This window comes from Marmota monax, unplaced genomic scaffold, assembly GCF_021218885.2.
Source record: "Marmota monax isolate L192 unplaced genomic scaffold, Marmota_monax_Labrador192_F-V1.1 WCK01_AAM20220418_F8-fsc00009, whole genome shotgun sequence".
NCBI classification, from domain to species: domain Eukaryota; kingdom Metazoa; phylum Chordata; class Mammalia; order Rodentia; family Sciuridae; genus Marmota; species Marmota monax.
The window spans coordinates 25126811-25142320 of record NW_026694710.1 but is presented as its reverse complement, the minus strand read 5'-3'; the positions used below and the strand labels follow the sequence as shown (position 1 = coordinate 25142320).

Here is a 15510-nt window from a genome sequence, read left to right as displayed (position 1 = left end):
ACAAATACATGGACTCAGAAGTGCCCTTCACCCTTCCCTCCACCTTCTGCCCTGAGAACCTCCTGCCAGTTAGTTTCATTCCTTTGCTCCTTCATCACACCACCTACCACACCTTGCTCCACATCTGAATCACCTCTGCATTCTACCCTGTTAGGCAAAATCCCATTTCTATCTTTTTGCCCTTGGAGAAGGGGTGAAGGTGACACATAACCATACCACCTATGAAGACAGGTGACGAGTGCTCTAGCAGGAAGGTGCTAAGGAAACACCCAGAAAGGACTAACTAAACTCCTGGGCACAGTGGCACACGCCTGTAATCCCAGCAGCTTAGGAGGTTGAGGCAGGAGGTTCACAAGTTAAAAGTCAGCCTCAGCAACTTAGCAAGACCCTGTCTCCGAATTTTAAAAAAAAGGAACTGAGGAAGTGCCTTGGTGGTTAAGAGCTCCTAGGTCAAATCCCTAGGTACCAAAAAAGAAAAAAAGAACTAACTAAAACATGCATGTCCCCCACCTTCCGCCTCAGGGATCTGAGGCACTTTCTAAAAGAGCAACCCCTGCATTTCATTTTTTCTATCTGGAAAACCAACAATCCTACCTCATGGAAGGACCAGCCTTCCACCGCCCTGCTACCACCACTGCTCTCATCAAGCTCAACATAACCTCAGGTCTGTCTGGGACTCAACCCTACACCAACACCACACTAGTCTTCATTACGAGACCTTTACATCAAGTCTTGGAATTCTGCTTCAGGAGCATATTCCCTATTCTTTATCCTTTTCCCTTTCTTACAATTTTAGGATCAGTGTGTCATATTCTAGGAAAGGCCCTCTTGGGGTTCTAATGGGAAATGAATTGCATGTAAACCGACTGCTTTACGGCACTGTCTTCCTGTCAGGAATAAGAGCCATCCGCACATTTAATTAGGTCTCCTTTTATGTCTCTTGAATAAACTTTAGATTTTGATCCAGACCCTGGCTGTTGGATTTATCCTAGATACTGGGTTACAGATTCTCTTTAGTTTTCTACACATTATCATCTGCAAGTGACAGCAATTTTGTTTAGGCATACAGCCCTTGTGCCTGTTAATACCGTCCTGTCAGATTACTGTGGCAGTCAGCTAGGCTGGTGAGAAGTGGCACCAATGGGGCACCCTTCGCCCTGCACCTGACTACACAGGAAATGTTCCCACACTCCCCCATGAGACTGACAGGCATTCTCTGTAAGGCCGGTTTCCTTAGACACTCTTCACGGATTAAGAACATTTCCTCCTACTTGAAGCTTGCAAGATCACAGTCACAGCTCAGTCACCTCTGTCAAAGACTCAGTGACAAAGGCGCTTTCTTCCTTAGGATATAAATGTGGTTTTCCTGCAGCAGGAGGAGCAGGAACTCACGGGAATCCTTAACATGGAAGTTTTGTACATGGATGTTCATCTCACTTCAACTACCCCAAGAGGTAGACACTGTTATTCCCTTTTCACAGATGACGACGTGAGACTTCAAAGAGACCATCTCCCACTGAAAGAGGAGGAAGAACTGGGCAGAGGCACAGGCTGCACTGCCTCGGGAGCAAGCGGTCCTTCCCTGCCACAGTGGCTCAGCCAAGGGCCCTTCTGGCCACAAAGACTACAGCAGCAATGATTCCAAAGTGAACTTGGGTTTCCAGCATTTACCTTCTACTCTACCACAGTCCAAAAGGCCACAGGTTCCCTAAGAAGTCTTTCAAGGGGCTGGGGCTGGGGCTCAGCAATAGAGCACTCGCCTAGCACATGTGAGGTACTGGGTTCAATCCTCAGCACCACAGAAAAATAAATAAGACAAAGGTATTATGTCCATCTACAATTAAATATATATATTAAAAAAAGGGGTTGGGGTTGTGGCTCAGCGGTAGAGCGCTCATCTAGCACCTGCGAGACGCTGGGTTTGATCCTCAGCACCACATAAAAATAAATAAAATAAAGGCATTGTGTCCACCTACAACTAAAAATATTTAAAAAAAAAAAAAAGAGGGCTGGGGTTGTGGCTCAGCGGCGGAGCACTCGCCTCACATGTGTCCTCAGCACCACATAAAAATAAATGAATAAAATAAAGGTATTGTGTCCAACTACATCTAAAAAATAAATATTTTTTAAAAAGAGAGAGAGATGTCTTTCAAATTATCAAAGCAGCGCAAATTCAACAAGGGAAAAAGAAAGGGGACTAAATGAGCTGAGAATTTTAAGTTCACCTGACATACATTCCAAATTTTTGAGAATGAGCTATTGCTCCAAGGCCTTTAATGCCACTGGTGTCTGAAAATATGTGCAGAGACGGCTAAAGAGAGCCAAGACAATAGCAGGTTGAAATGGACATCATGTAAAATGGCACGTTTGAGAAAACCAGTACATTTAGTCCAGGAAAGAAGAGGTTACTGAGCACAACAATTCTGTCACACCAAGCAGAGGCACGGAGAAAGGGGACTCATTTCTGTTATTACCTATATTTCTCCTGAAGGCCAACAATGGGTCAAATCAAATCAATCAAAACATTTCTAAGAAAAATACTGTTGCACTGTGGTAGACACCATGCTGAGTCACCCAGGATCCACCTGAAGGACTTGGCCGGGCTGCTCCCCTCTCAATCAGCCCCTCAGAGAGCTCTCCGGCTGCAGAAACCAGCTCCAGGCAACCACCACGCCTCTCAGGGCTCCCGAGGCTGTGCCTCCCTGGGCCTGTCAGGCAGTTCAAGGGCTCCCTCCCCCACACATGCCCTAACCAGCGCTCCACGTGCCTCTGTGTCCAGAGAACCAGCATGTGACACTGAGGGAAGAACTGGCTTCCCCTGCCCACTGAAGTACCTCTTCACTAACTCCAAACAGCAGAACCACCACCCTTTGGTGTACATTTACCATGGGCAAAACACAGCGAAGGACACAAGTGAGTTTAATCTAGAGGCAACAGCAGCATGTTCACTAGCAAATTTAAAACTAGGACAATATGATTTCATCACGTACATAAAATGCTCATCATCATGGTCCTGGGAACTTTTGCACCGCGGGTAAACCAGAACCCACAGTTCCACCCACAAAACTGTTTTTCCTCTAAGAACATGGATATACTCATCCAGGTCTGAGGCACCACAGCGACTCTCAATCAGTAAACACCATTGCCTTTTCTTAAAACCTCAATGCATTTCTACTTCACTGGGGGAGAATGCCTCACCAAGATAGAGACAGACTGGAGTGATGTGCCCATGAGCCAAGAACACCAAGGACTGCCAGAAGCTGCTGGCACACAGACCAGGTCCTCCCTCAGAGGGAACCAGCCCTGCCAACACCTGGCCTCCAGAACTGTAAAAAAAATAAATTGCTGCTGCTATAAGCCCCAGTTCATGGTACTTCCTTACAACAGTCCCAGGATGTAATGCTTAATTGAATTCTCGACTTGATTGGATTAAAAGATACCGAGGATTGACAATTATGGGTTGTCAATGAGGGCGCCTAGGAATGACTGGCATGTGGGACAGTTAACAGAAATGGAGACCCTCCCTAAGTGTGGGCAGCACCTACCAATAGGATGGTGGCTTAGATGGAATGAAAGTTGGAAGAACAAGGGAGCCACAGCAGACGCGATTGCTGCTGAGATCTGCTGAGGATATCGGACTCTCGCTCCTTCACTCTTCCAAAGCGGATTCTCCAGAAGCTTTGGACTTGAACTAGGATGGCACCATGGATCCCTCTTGTTCTGGGGCTTCAGCCTCTTGGACTGCGCAGCTACTGGTTCTCCCCACTCTCCAGCCTGCAGACAGCCATGGTGGACCATCCAGCTTCTGGTGGCATGAGCCAACCTAATCGTCCCCCTTTCAGAATCATACTTCCTGTGGATTCTGTTCCTCTAGAGAACCCTAACTAATACACAGGAGATGAATGAAGCCCCTCTGATTTTTCAGAGGCAAAGAAACCTAGACATGTTTTCAGCGTCCCAATACGCGTCAAAACCAGGGCAACCATGTGCCCCAGCTCCAGAGCTGGTGCCTTTCCCTCATACTATTACCCCTATCTTACTGGAGCACTTCCTTCACCCGCTTAGGGAGGACTGCAGCAAAGCCTTTCCCCTGCACTAAGCAGAGCCTCCTTAATTCAAGTTTTTGGTTTGGCTATTACTGTTCACTATCCCCAAAGGCCTGAATCCAAAAAGAAAAGTGAGACCCACTCTGACCCCACTGTAGCCAATGACAAACCTGCTTCTTCCCAATGCCACCTTTTGCCAGTCCTGGTAAGGCCCAAGCAAGAGTCAATCAGGAGTTCCAGTTTCCATAACACCGCTCTGTATATGCAAAAGGTTTGTTGTTTTTTGTAAACAGAAGAATGAAATTCAGAGGGAAAAAGTATAACATCATAAGAAAAAATAACTGCCCAATACTGATACAGCTATCAACAAAGTAAAAGGCAGTCCACAGGCTCCACCGGGAAGATCTGTAGTCCCACTGTTGTAAATGGCCAAAGTCTGTTTCTCTGCCAAATGAGCAGGACAAAGGTGGATGAGGTTCCCAATGATTCTGGCTGAAGTGACCAAGTGGTAAACCAAAAAACCAAACCATGAGATTATACAACAGAAGGACACAAAGCCCTCCCCTCAGGGTAGCCAAGGCCACACAAGAAGCCTAACTCAACACTCAGTGGCATCTGAAGAGCTCAGAACTAGCAGATGGTGTCCACATAGAGCAGTTTCACCAAGTGAAGACTGCAAGGTGAAAGCCCTGCGGCCAGAGCTTTAAGGGTCATGAGAGCCTCCTTCCTGAATCAGCTGTGTCAAACCCTATTGGTGTGTGCTTTCTTTTTGATGGACTCCTCAGGCTGCAGCAGAGCTTTCTCTGAATAGGCTCATGAAATTCATTTTATAAAAAACAGTATAGGGAAATATTTTGAGCCTGCATCTCCACAGCTCTTTCTGGCCTATGAACAAACAATCCCATCTATTACATACTCCTCAGACCCGGTTTCTCCCTGACACTTCTCTTTTACCTAGTATGGTCACCCATGCACAGTCCACAATTGCATGGCCACAGGCCCAAACTCAGGCTTTCCCTGACTACACACAACTTCTCCATCATGCCTCTGAGAGCAATTCTTCTCTTAGCAATATCAAGAAGAAACAAGTGCAACTTTAATATATTTAACCCAAAATATCCAAAATAGTGTCACTCCAAATATAATCAAGGTGAGATTTTTTTACTCTTTTTTCATACTGTCTTTGAAATCTGATGTGTGTGACAATTGTGACACTTCTCCATTTAGATCAGCCTGTGCCAAAGCTCAAAGCTCCATGTGGCTCCTGGCTGCCTAACTGAGCGGCACAATCCTGGCTGACCTCCTCTCCCGGGGTTTTATGTAACATCTGTGTGGTGACTGCTCCAAACTCTGTCCACCCTCCTCTCTCCAGAACACCAGAATTCTAATGCCATCAAGCTACCAAATAGGTGTCTGACTGGCACCTCAAACTTATAGCTAAGGCGCTTCACCCATTCTACCCAGGATTCCAACCAACTACTTCGCAACTAGATAATGCCATGAATCCTCATTCAACTGAACCTAACAATAAACCTTATTTTCATTCTAACTTACCTATGCTGTGTTTAGTGTTTGTCTGACTTCATTTTACAAAGTGAAATTCCACCAGAGATGGACAGCTCAATACTGTGAAACTTAAGTTCTAAAGCTTCAGGTTAAATATGATTTTTTAAAAAATAAAAAACAGGGCTGGGGATGTGGCTCAAGCAGTAGCGCGCTCGCCTGGCATGCGTGCGGCCCGGGTTCGATCCTCGGCACCACATACAAAGATGTTGTGTCCGCCAATAACTAAAAAATATTTAAAAATTCTCTTTCTCACTCTCTCTCTCACTCTCTTTTAAAAAAAATAAAAAATAATAAAAAATAAAAACAAAACAATACAAACCTGTAACTGCAGTTTACTATCAACCTCTTATAACTTACAAGACTTTTAGAGCCTTTTCCCCCCTTAATTTTAAAGCTTGTAGCATTTAGATCTATTATGGAGTTTTCCAAGAAAATACATATGGACTTTCCATGGATCTCAAATTAATTATACTTTTTAAAATAGCATGGGACATTTAAAGAGACATTGTATAAAGAGTCTCCAAGTAAATACATTGTTAATGTTAGTCATTACGGAAACAGGATTAGGAGGTGAGAGGGGCTTTACTTTACATGTTTTTTCATAAAGTCTTCCAAGAATGATTTCATAATTTGTAGGTGCAGTGGAGCATAATAATTTGGCTTCTGGTTCAAAAAGGACTATCAAGATTGTAGCAGGACATCATTAAACCAAGCAGGGGTGGTATGTGACTGTGCAGGAAGCAGGCTGAACCTGGGCCTTCACAAATGGAATAGTAGACATTTTTTTTTTAAAAAAAATGGTGAGCTGGGCATGGTGGTGCACACGTATAATCGCAACAGCTCGGGAGACCGAGACGGGAAGATCTCAAGTTCAAAGCCAGCCTCAGCAACAATGAGGTGCTGAACAATCAGTGAGACCCTGTCTCTAAATGAAATATAAAGTAGGGCTGAGGATGTGTCTCAGTGGTCGAGTGTCCCTGAGTTCAATCACCAGTACCCAAAAAACAAAGCAAAACAACATGGTGAGCCAGCCACAGTGTCACACACCTATAACCCTGTGACTAGGAAGGCTGAGGCAGGAGGATCACAAGTTTGATACCAGCCTCAGCAACTTAGCAAGACCCTAAGCAACTTAGTGACACTCCACCTCAAAACAAAAAATGAAAAGGGATGGCAATGTGACTCAGTGGTAAAGTGTCCTTGGGTTCAATCTCCAGTACCAAACCAAATAAAACCATGGCAAAGCAGGATCTATGTCTTGTATAAAAACCGCTCCAAAATATAAATTTAGTGTTTTTTAAAATCATAACACAAGAATACTCTCTATCATGATTACTTTTTAAAAAAAGATATATAGGCAGCTTTTCCCCTGATATCCAAGAAATTAATCATTGGTTTTCAAGGAAAGATGAGTACAGGATGGGATGGGGAATAACAGAGGATACTTGCTTTCCGTTTTATATTTACTACATCTTCAGAATTCTTTAACCTGTACATATTTTTCAAACAGGCTTTCTACCAGCTACTTATATTTAAAACAATGTTTTGGTAAACCACACTGCAGGAGACCCCAGAAAAGTAAAGTAGCCAGCAGAGTGCATGGCCTACCCAGGTAAGCTGCCAATGTCGGCATGCAGCCTGGGCATAAGCAGGTGGGCCAGTAGGGCCACAGAGCGGAGATGCCATGTTGGGGGCTCACCTGTCACTGTATTGTGCACAAGAGCTACAGATCTAGTGCCTGGCCTGTGGGGGCTCTGGTCTTGTTTTGGGTGATTACTCCTCTCTATTTCTTATTCCTTCGTTTTGGAATAGGAATGTTTAACCTGGGCCTCTCCTGCCATTTTACCTAAGAAGTATGCAACTTGTTTTTTTTTTTTTTTTTAATTGTGGCTCACAGGTGAAAGGCTTTGCCTTGAGTCTCAGACAAGATTCTGGACTTAAACTTTGGAACAATGCTAGAGCAGTTAAAACCTGGGGGCTACCTGGGGTGAGATAAATGCATTTTGCACTTGTGAAATGTACATGAAGCCTTTAGGTCTGGGACAGATGCTATCCTTTGGATACATGTGCGTAATCCCCAGGGGTCCATGATGAAACTTAATCCTCAGTGTGGCAGTCTTGGTAGATGGTGAAACCTTTAAGAGGTGAAGCCTCATAGGAGGTCCTCAGATCTTTGGGTACTGCCCTACAGAGAGATTAAGGTAGTTCTCCCAAAAGGGCTATAACAAAAGGGGAAAACCTGACTTCTCCCTCTCATGGCTTCCTGATTCAGGAGTGGCTGCTTACTCCTGCACACATTCCAACCACAATGCGATGCCATCTACCATCCTCACCAATGGGCCACCCCATCTTAACTTTCAACTTCCCAAACTGTAAGCTAAATAAATCTCTTTTCTTCATAAGTAGCTGACTAATATACATACAAAAAGTCCTTTAACAGATTTTACTTAAACTTTACAGTTTATGACAACAAGAAACTCCTTTGGATGGAGTATTAACAAAACTGTAAAGTTGGGCACAACAGCACACATCTGCAATTCCAGCAATTTAGGATGCTGAGGAAGAAAGAGCAAGAGTTTAAGACCAGCCTGGGAAACACAGAATGACTCCATCTCAAAAAAAATTATAATCCATATTCAGCTATCTATGGTGATGACCAAAGAAAGCAGTGGCAAATAACAGCCCGAAACAGACGGTCAAAAAGTGGCTCAAGCGGTAGCGCGCTCGCCTGGCATGCGTGCGGCCCGGGTTCGATCCTCAGCACCACATACAAACAAAGATGTTGTGTCCGCCAATAACTAAAAAATAAAAAAAATATATTAAAAAAAAAAAAAACATGTCTATTCAATTTCAACTTTCTCTCCATTAAAATCTTCAGGGAAATGCTAATGAGGAGCAAAATGCTAATAAGATAGTCAAGAAAAGGCTTGTAACTAAAGAGAAAAACATTCAAATAAATTTCCAAAGTGGGCAAGCAACTTTGAAATAGTTATGTACTGACTATGAAATTCAAAAGGTGCTTTGGAAAATGTAACTGAGTCAGAAACAAACTCCTGGATAAAAGGGAGAATATTTTTTGAGGCACTATCCGACCACTCTATGAGAGGGGACACACTGAAGCCCACGGCTCCCCCACGGATTCACCCCCAGGAATCTGTCCTCCACCGTGCTCACTGACTGTCACACTTCATTTAACTATTACTTGGCAACCCCGCCCCAACCCTACCATCATAAAGTGATAGAGAGACAGTGCCTAGTTTCTCTTATGGTCACCAGAGAGAAAAATACACACCCTCAGACACACACACACACACAACGCCTGTGTGTTCTCCAAATTCACATTCCTCCACCACTCCAGCTGGAAATGCACACAGAGCAACACATTCTCAAGCATTTTTTGCAATTATTCATCTTCTAACTGTCCTAGTGTCTTCTATTTCTAATACAAACACTAGCAATATTAAGTTCACCCAGAGATAATCCCATCGTGTGCAAATCTTTAAAGCAAGTTTTAAGAGATTCATTAGAAATATGTAATTTACAATGACTGAAAAAACTGATAATCATAAATAAAGCCAATGTAAGTTAATTCACCATCAATACATCTCTGGATACAACCTGTTCAGTTTGAGGCCCTATATAATCAGTAATCATACAAACTTAAATACAGTAACTAAATATTAAAAGTTTCAAAATTAAAGCCAGTCTTCCTTATCAATATGTTCCATGTCCAGCCAGGGACAAGACTGCTAACAGAACAGAAGAGCAGGGTCTGCAGAAAGCCTAGAGACAGGGAAGGGGTTCTGGAGAAGATATAAAAAATAACTTCCACAGCCACTCTAAATCCTACACAGGGAAATTCTATTATTCAATGAATAATTACAAGATGTAAGATTAAAGTGAAAACATCTGCTTTACTGAAAAATAATGTATATGTAAAATTTTGACAGCTTCAATTTTATATGATTTTCTTAAACCACATGCCCCAAAACAAAAACAAATGAACAAAAAACCCTGTAAATCTAAGAGAGGTTTCCTGCCTTCAGAATAATTTAGAACCACCATTACAAATCGTGAGAAAGCCCTCTCCACTGTACTCCTAAGAATAATAAAAAATGTACGTGCAATTCAGAGAACAAATGTTTTTATCTCTACATACAAATGCCAGAAACAAATCAGTGAACTCTAAGAAAACAAACTAGCACACAGAATCAACCACTTGCCCCACCTCCAGGGTACTCTACAGTTACTCCACTAAAAGCCAAAAGCTGCCACTTACTGAGTAGCTACTACATGCTGAGCCCTGCTCCCAGGGACTGTCCCTGCCCTGTGGATTCACAAAGTTCTCCACAGAAAGACATTCCAACCCCATCCTCTCCTGCTGAGCTCACCAGATGGGGACCACGAAAGACACAGCACACTAAAGGGAATCAGCAATGAATAAGATTTTCCTCTCTTTCCTCAAGGAATTTAAGATCCAAGATAGGCATCCATGCAAATAAACTAGGAAAAAATACCTGAGTGGCAGTATCTGTCAAGTCCTGTGTGGAAGAACAGTAAAGAGGAGTTAATTCTGGAAATCAGGTTACAGAGTGGAAGTAGCAGCATTAGTCTTCACTAGTTCTGACAGGAAGAGCAGGGCAGGAAGGGCAGTGCAGACCAAGGAGTGGGCCATGGTGGAAACAGCCCGAGGTATCAGGGACAGGAAGACACTCTGCAAGAGATGCAGCAAAGATCTCAGGGATTTCCTAACAAGTCACCTCCTGCTCCAGCGGCAGGTGTGGATGGTGGCACCCCAGGTGAGCCTGACCAATAGAACACCCTCAGGTGTGCCGCGGTGGGGATGCTGAGACCCTGGTGCACAGGTACCTGGGGTCAGAGCACAGTATACAGTAAAGAAATCAGGCTCAGGGGAGGACCAGAGGAACCAGGGAAAGGAACCAGTTAGGAGATTCAGTAGCCACCTTCCTAAGAGATGGGGACTGCCTCAGAGAGTGGATCCAGGAACCAGGAAGGAAAGGTGGGACAGAAAAGTGCCAGGGGCCCAGACCTGGTGCAAATCTGGTCATCAAGGAGGGAAGTTTTTGAGGCTTCCTGCCTGGGAAATTTAACTATTACTTGGCAACCCCCCCCCCAACCCTACCATCATAAGGTGATAGAGAGACAGTGTCTAGTTTCTCTTATGGTCACTAGAGAAAAATACACACCCAAAGACACACACACACACACACACACACACACACACACAAGAACAAAATATGCTGTGAAGCAAGACATCTTCTTACCTCACACCTGTACAGGGATTGCAGCATGGCCTCACCACTCTAAGGCTACAAAACAAAGAGACAGAGACAGAGACAGCACACTGGCCCTTGGTGACCCAGGGCCAAGGCACAAACGTGGGTCTTTCGAATCCAGTGCTAATGTTCTTCTTAATAAACCCCACCAAGAATTACCTTTTATGAGTATAATAAATTTCCAAAAGAGGAAAAATATTAAACAAAAACATGTTATCTTTTCAATTTAAAGAATATTTTTAAACTTGTTCTCTGGTTCCCTCTACCCAAGAAATGCTGCAGAAATTCAGTCCACAGTGTAGACTCTGAGAGTTCAAGTGAGATGGGAAAGTGAATGGGTTCATTTTGTGTAAAATATCACTTGTTATGAGATTATGTGAGGGCCCAAAGATAATCGCAAAGAAATAAACAGTAACTATATTCAACATAGTGAAACTACATTTCTGACATACTTGACAACATTCATATATTCTTTAAGGTGGATTACTGACTTTGATTTTACTTAGCAAACATTTGAGCACCTTCATATATTTAAAAGGTGTTGGGCTAAACTGATACCTCTAGCACCACAGCCAGTGTTTAATATAAATAACTTATAATATAAAATGATGGAAGTGAGTAGTAGATGACTAGGATTAGTGAATAGAAACAATAATGGAAGTGAAATAGAGAACTAGCATTGCAGTAAGGAATAACTCATTTTGATACTACTTCCACATTGCTTCAGAGAAGATAAATTTGATATGAACTTCTAAAAACTGAAGGAGGTGGGGTCAGGGCAATCCAGTCAGAGGAAAGAATATAAGGACTAAAGTAGTGTGGACGGAGAAGCAAGAGTTGTATAGTTAGCTGGACAATGTGGAAAGGAGACATGACAATACTTTAGGGTCCTTAGATGTGATGCTGGTTTGTCTGAATGTTAAGCTCAAAACAACAGGCGCTCCTGGAAGACTGCTGAGCTGGAGGCTGGCAAGAGTTGCTCTGCCTTTAGGAAAGGGCATGCTGGCAGCAGCCAGGGAAAGTGTGCATAGGAAGGGGCAGGGAGGAGCCTGCAGACAGAGCTAAAAGAGCTAAGTAAGCTGAGCAGAGGAATCTGAAAATAAGAGCACTGATCAAGTCATTTTAAAGGGTTTGAGTGTTGATGAAATCATTTTACATCTTCCCTCACTGACCATCCTAACTATGCTGTGAGACAGGTGTCCTCATTCTTCCCATTTCACAGATGACAAAACTGGCTCGAAGGCCATTAACTGCTCCATGTCAAATGCTACCAAAACAGGGACAAAGATCAGGCTCAGTACTTTTCAAAAAAAAAAAAAAAAAAAATCTCAATTACTTTTGAAGTACTAAAAATTCATTTCATATTCTTAAATATTTGCACTTGTACAATAATAGTTAGATTTGCCTTATGATGTCATATTAAAAACCTGCATTTTAAAAAAAAGGAACGCAAAGATACCTACACCTCTAATTACACCTCCTATGGAGACAAATATTTAAGAGTAATATTCTCCTCACCCTTCAATATTTCAATGCCCAAATTGGCCCTTCCTTAGTACAGGCTTCCGTAAACACCTTATACCCCAAACTGAAAAGTAAACTACTTACAGAATTATGGAAAATTCATGATTTATCAAGCATGGTAACCGAGTCCAGGATGTAAAGATTCCCAAGACCTACTTAAGAATGGTTCCGTCCAAAATGACTGATGGGTAAATATTTGACCTTCAGGATGCAAACGGATAGGTATTTCTGTCCCTTTAAATTCGGAGGGTACGAAATGGCCAAAGTGCTCTGGAATGAGTCGCTGCATCGCAGACACCTCGCTGGGGTTTTTCACCGGATAAATGGTGTCTCACACACAGCATCAACTGCCATCAAAACTGAGGGTCCCCACCTGCTCAGCGACCTTCCGCCACCGTGCTCAACACAAGCGCAGACCCCGAAGCGCGCGGCCCGCTCCGGGAGCCCGGGCGGTGACAACGGGGCGAGCTGCAGCCCCCTCCCCGCCGCCCTCCGCTCGCGCCCGGAGGACAAAACCCGGCACGCCCGCCGCGCGCCCCGACCCGGCCGGCCCGGCCCCGGCGCCCTGTCACGGCGCGGCGCCGCGCCGCAGGCCACGCCGCGGGCAGCAGCACCGGGCGGGCGGCGCGGGGCCGCAGGGGAGCGGGGCCGCGGAGCCCCGGACGCGGCCTCCCGCCGCGGAAGCCCGCCCGCCCCGCCCGCCGGGCCGCCCCGCGCCGAACGCCCGGCCTCCGCCTGGCCCCGGACGATGCTGGCGGCGGGGCGGGGCGGGCCAGCGCGGCCACCGGACGCCGCCCCGCCCGCGCCCCCGGCCCCGGCCCCGGCCCGGCAGCGCCCGCGGCCCATTGTGCGCGCTCGGCGCCGCCCGGCCCTGCGCGGCCGCGCTCCGGGCTCCGGCCGGCCGGTGTCCGCGGGCCCGCCCTCCGCCGCCCGGCCCGGCCCGCGCCCCCCGCGCCCCCGCTCTACCTGCCGAGGCTGCCGGGCGGCGCGGCGGCGCCTGCTCGCGCTCCGGGGCTGCGGGCGGCTGCCGAGCGCCGGGCGGCCGTGGCCTGCGCCTTACGTAAAGCGGCGGCGGCCCCAGCGCCACTTGGCGGAGGGCGGGAGGCGGCGCGCCGCAGCCGCTCCGCCGCGTTGCCCGGCAACTGGCCTCAGCGCCCCGCCGGCCCGGCCGCGCTCCAGATCCTTCCGCCCGGCGCGGGATTACATCAGCGTGCCCGCCCCGCCCGGCCGCCCGGCCGCGGGGCTGCCGGGGGCTGCAGGGCCGGGCGCCGAGCCCGGGTGCGGGCGTCGCCAGGGCCACGCCCCCTGCGGAGGGGCACCGCGGGCTGCCAGGCCCAGGCCCCCCGCCCCGCCCGGGGTGCGGGGGCCCCCGCCCCGCCCGCGGCGCAGCCCCCGCCCTCCCGGGCGCACGCTCCACCTGTCCGCGCCCCCTCCTCGCCGCGTCCTGGGATGGCTGGAGTGGGCGGCCTAAAATGAAGACTTTCTCTTTTTCTAAGAAGCCCAGGAGAAATGTGACATGGCTTTTTAAATTTGCTATTAAGTAGGCAAGAGCTAAAAGACATTCTGGAAGATTCGGAAGTGGCAGCCAAAAATGTGCACTAACCTTCTAATCAAGGTCTCTTCACACCCACCCACCTTCCCTAAATGTGACTCCTAGCCCTGTTCTAAAAAAGCAAATAATTAAGTGTCATAGATACCAGGAAGGAAGAAGCCCTGGAGATTACCTACTTTCAAGGAGGAAACAGGTCCGGAGCCGGGTGCCTCGCTGGGTCATTTCTTCATTGTTTCATTTGTGGAGCACATGGTGGGTGCCAGGCTCGGCTTTTCTGTTCAGAGCCTGTGGGCAAGCTTCCCGCACCAGGCCCCAGGCTTTGTGGGAGAAGCAGGCTGAACCTGGGAAGTGCTGGTCCCCTAGGTAGGCTGCTGGGGGGAGAACCCAGAACTGTCTTTATACACAGTCTCGGAGATGCTTTTCTGCAAACATTCCTTTTGTTTTTCACAAGATTCCTAGGATGCAGCCATATCACCACCCCCCATTTTACTGGTAAGGGAGGTGAGACTCAAAGAAAGTGATGTCCCCAAGCCTGACTGCTAGTGGGCGTGAGGCCATTTTCCTTCCCTAGCTCCTCCCAGGGTCCAACCCAGGCCCTTGGCTTAGCGATTGGGGGTCTTTTCCTCTACACAGCTCTTTCCCTTCATCAGCTCCCTCCCAGGTCACTCCCAGGCACATTCATTTCAGTGACTGTCTCGGGTCATAAACACCCTGCACTCCACCAACATCTCCTGGGCACCTGTTCTGAACCTGGATGTCCCTGCATTCCTGGAGAATGCGTTCTGCAAAGTGGGGAGAGAGTGGGAAAAGCCTGGGAATCCGAGGCTCCCTGGAAGCAAAGGGGAGGGTAACTTGCTTCAGTATCTAGTTCCCAGCTGCCCCAGGCTCTGGGGTTCACAAACTAGTATTTTCCAAAAATATGGGAGATATTCAAAAGGTGGCCAACTCTCAATCTTTGCCACATTAGTGACATTACTGTCATCTCCATTCATATTTTATGAAAGGACATTCATTGTTACAGCAAAAATTTTAAGAATAGTAACAGTATATTTCAGATATTCTCCCAGGAAAGAAAACACAGTTGGCAACTTCATAGCTACACACACCCACAGTTTATTGATCTTATTTTCATCGTTTTGTCACAGCCAGTTTTTATAAACTACGGACTAGTAGAACCTGAAGTCTTCTTAGAAAACGATTTTGAACCAAATCAGAATTAACTAAAACTAGTAGGATTTGGAGGTGGTGAGGAAGATTGAAGATTAAGGAATGAAAGTCTCATGGTTACTTTGTTTCCTTAGCAAAGCAGCCCCCTATGGTTCAAATTGTTTTGGGAAAGGCCTAGAAAGAAGTCTTGGCAGATGCCAGCCTCAGGGCCTTTGCACTTGTTGGTTCCTCTTTGCAGAGTACCTTCTCTCCAAATTTTCACATAGCTGGCTTCTTCTTGTTCAAGGCTCAGCTACAATGTCACTTACCCAAGGACACCTTCCCTGTTGCCCAGCTTAGCGCAACCAGCCTTCCCAGT

The 15510-nt window shown here is 46.5% G+C and overlaps 1 protein-coding gene across 14 annotated transcripts in view; it reads right to left on the bottom strand.

The window, feature by feature from the left end:
• Kiaa0232 (KIAA0232 ortholog) overlaps window positions 1-13500 on the bottom strand; it is an 80808-nt gene extending 67308 nt beyond the window's left edge. For 6 of the 14 annotated variants that reach the window (XR_009224817.1, XR_009224816.1, XR_009224818.1 and 3 more), the window contains exon 1: window positions 12518-12759. The gene's annotated coding sequence lies outside the window, so the exon portion shown is untranslated. Of the gene's footprint in view, window positions 1-12517; window positions 12768-13399 lie in introns of those variants that run through there. The other 8 variants (XM_058572430.1, XM_058572429.1, XM_058572431.1 and 5 more) reach the window with 6 other exon arrangements.
• Window positions 13501-15510: the final 2010 nt, after the last annotated feature.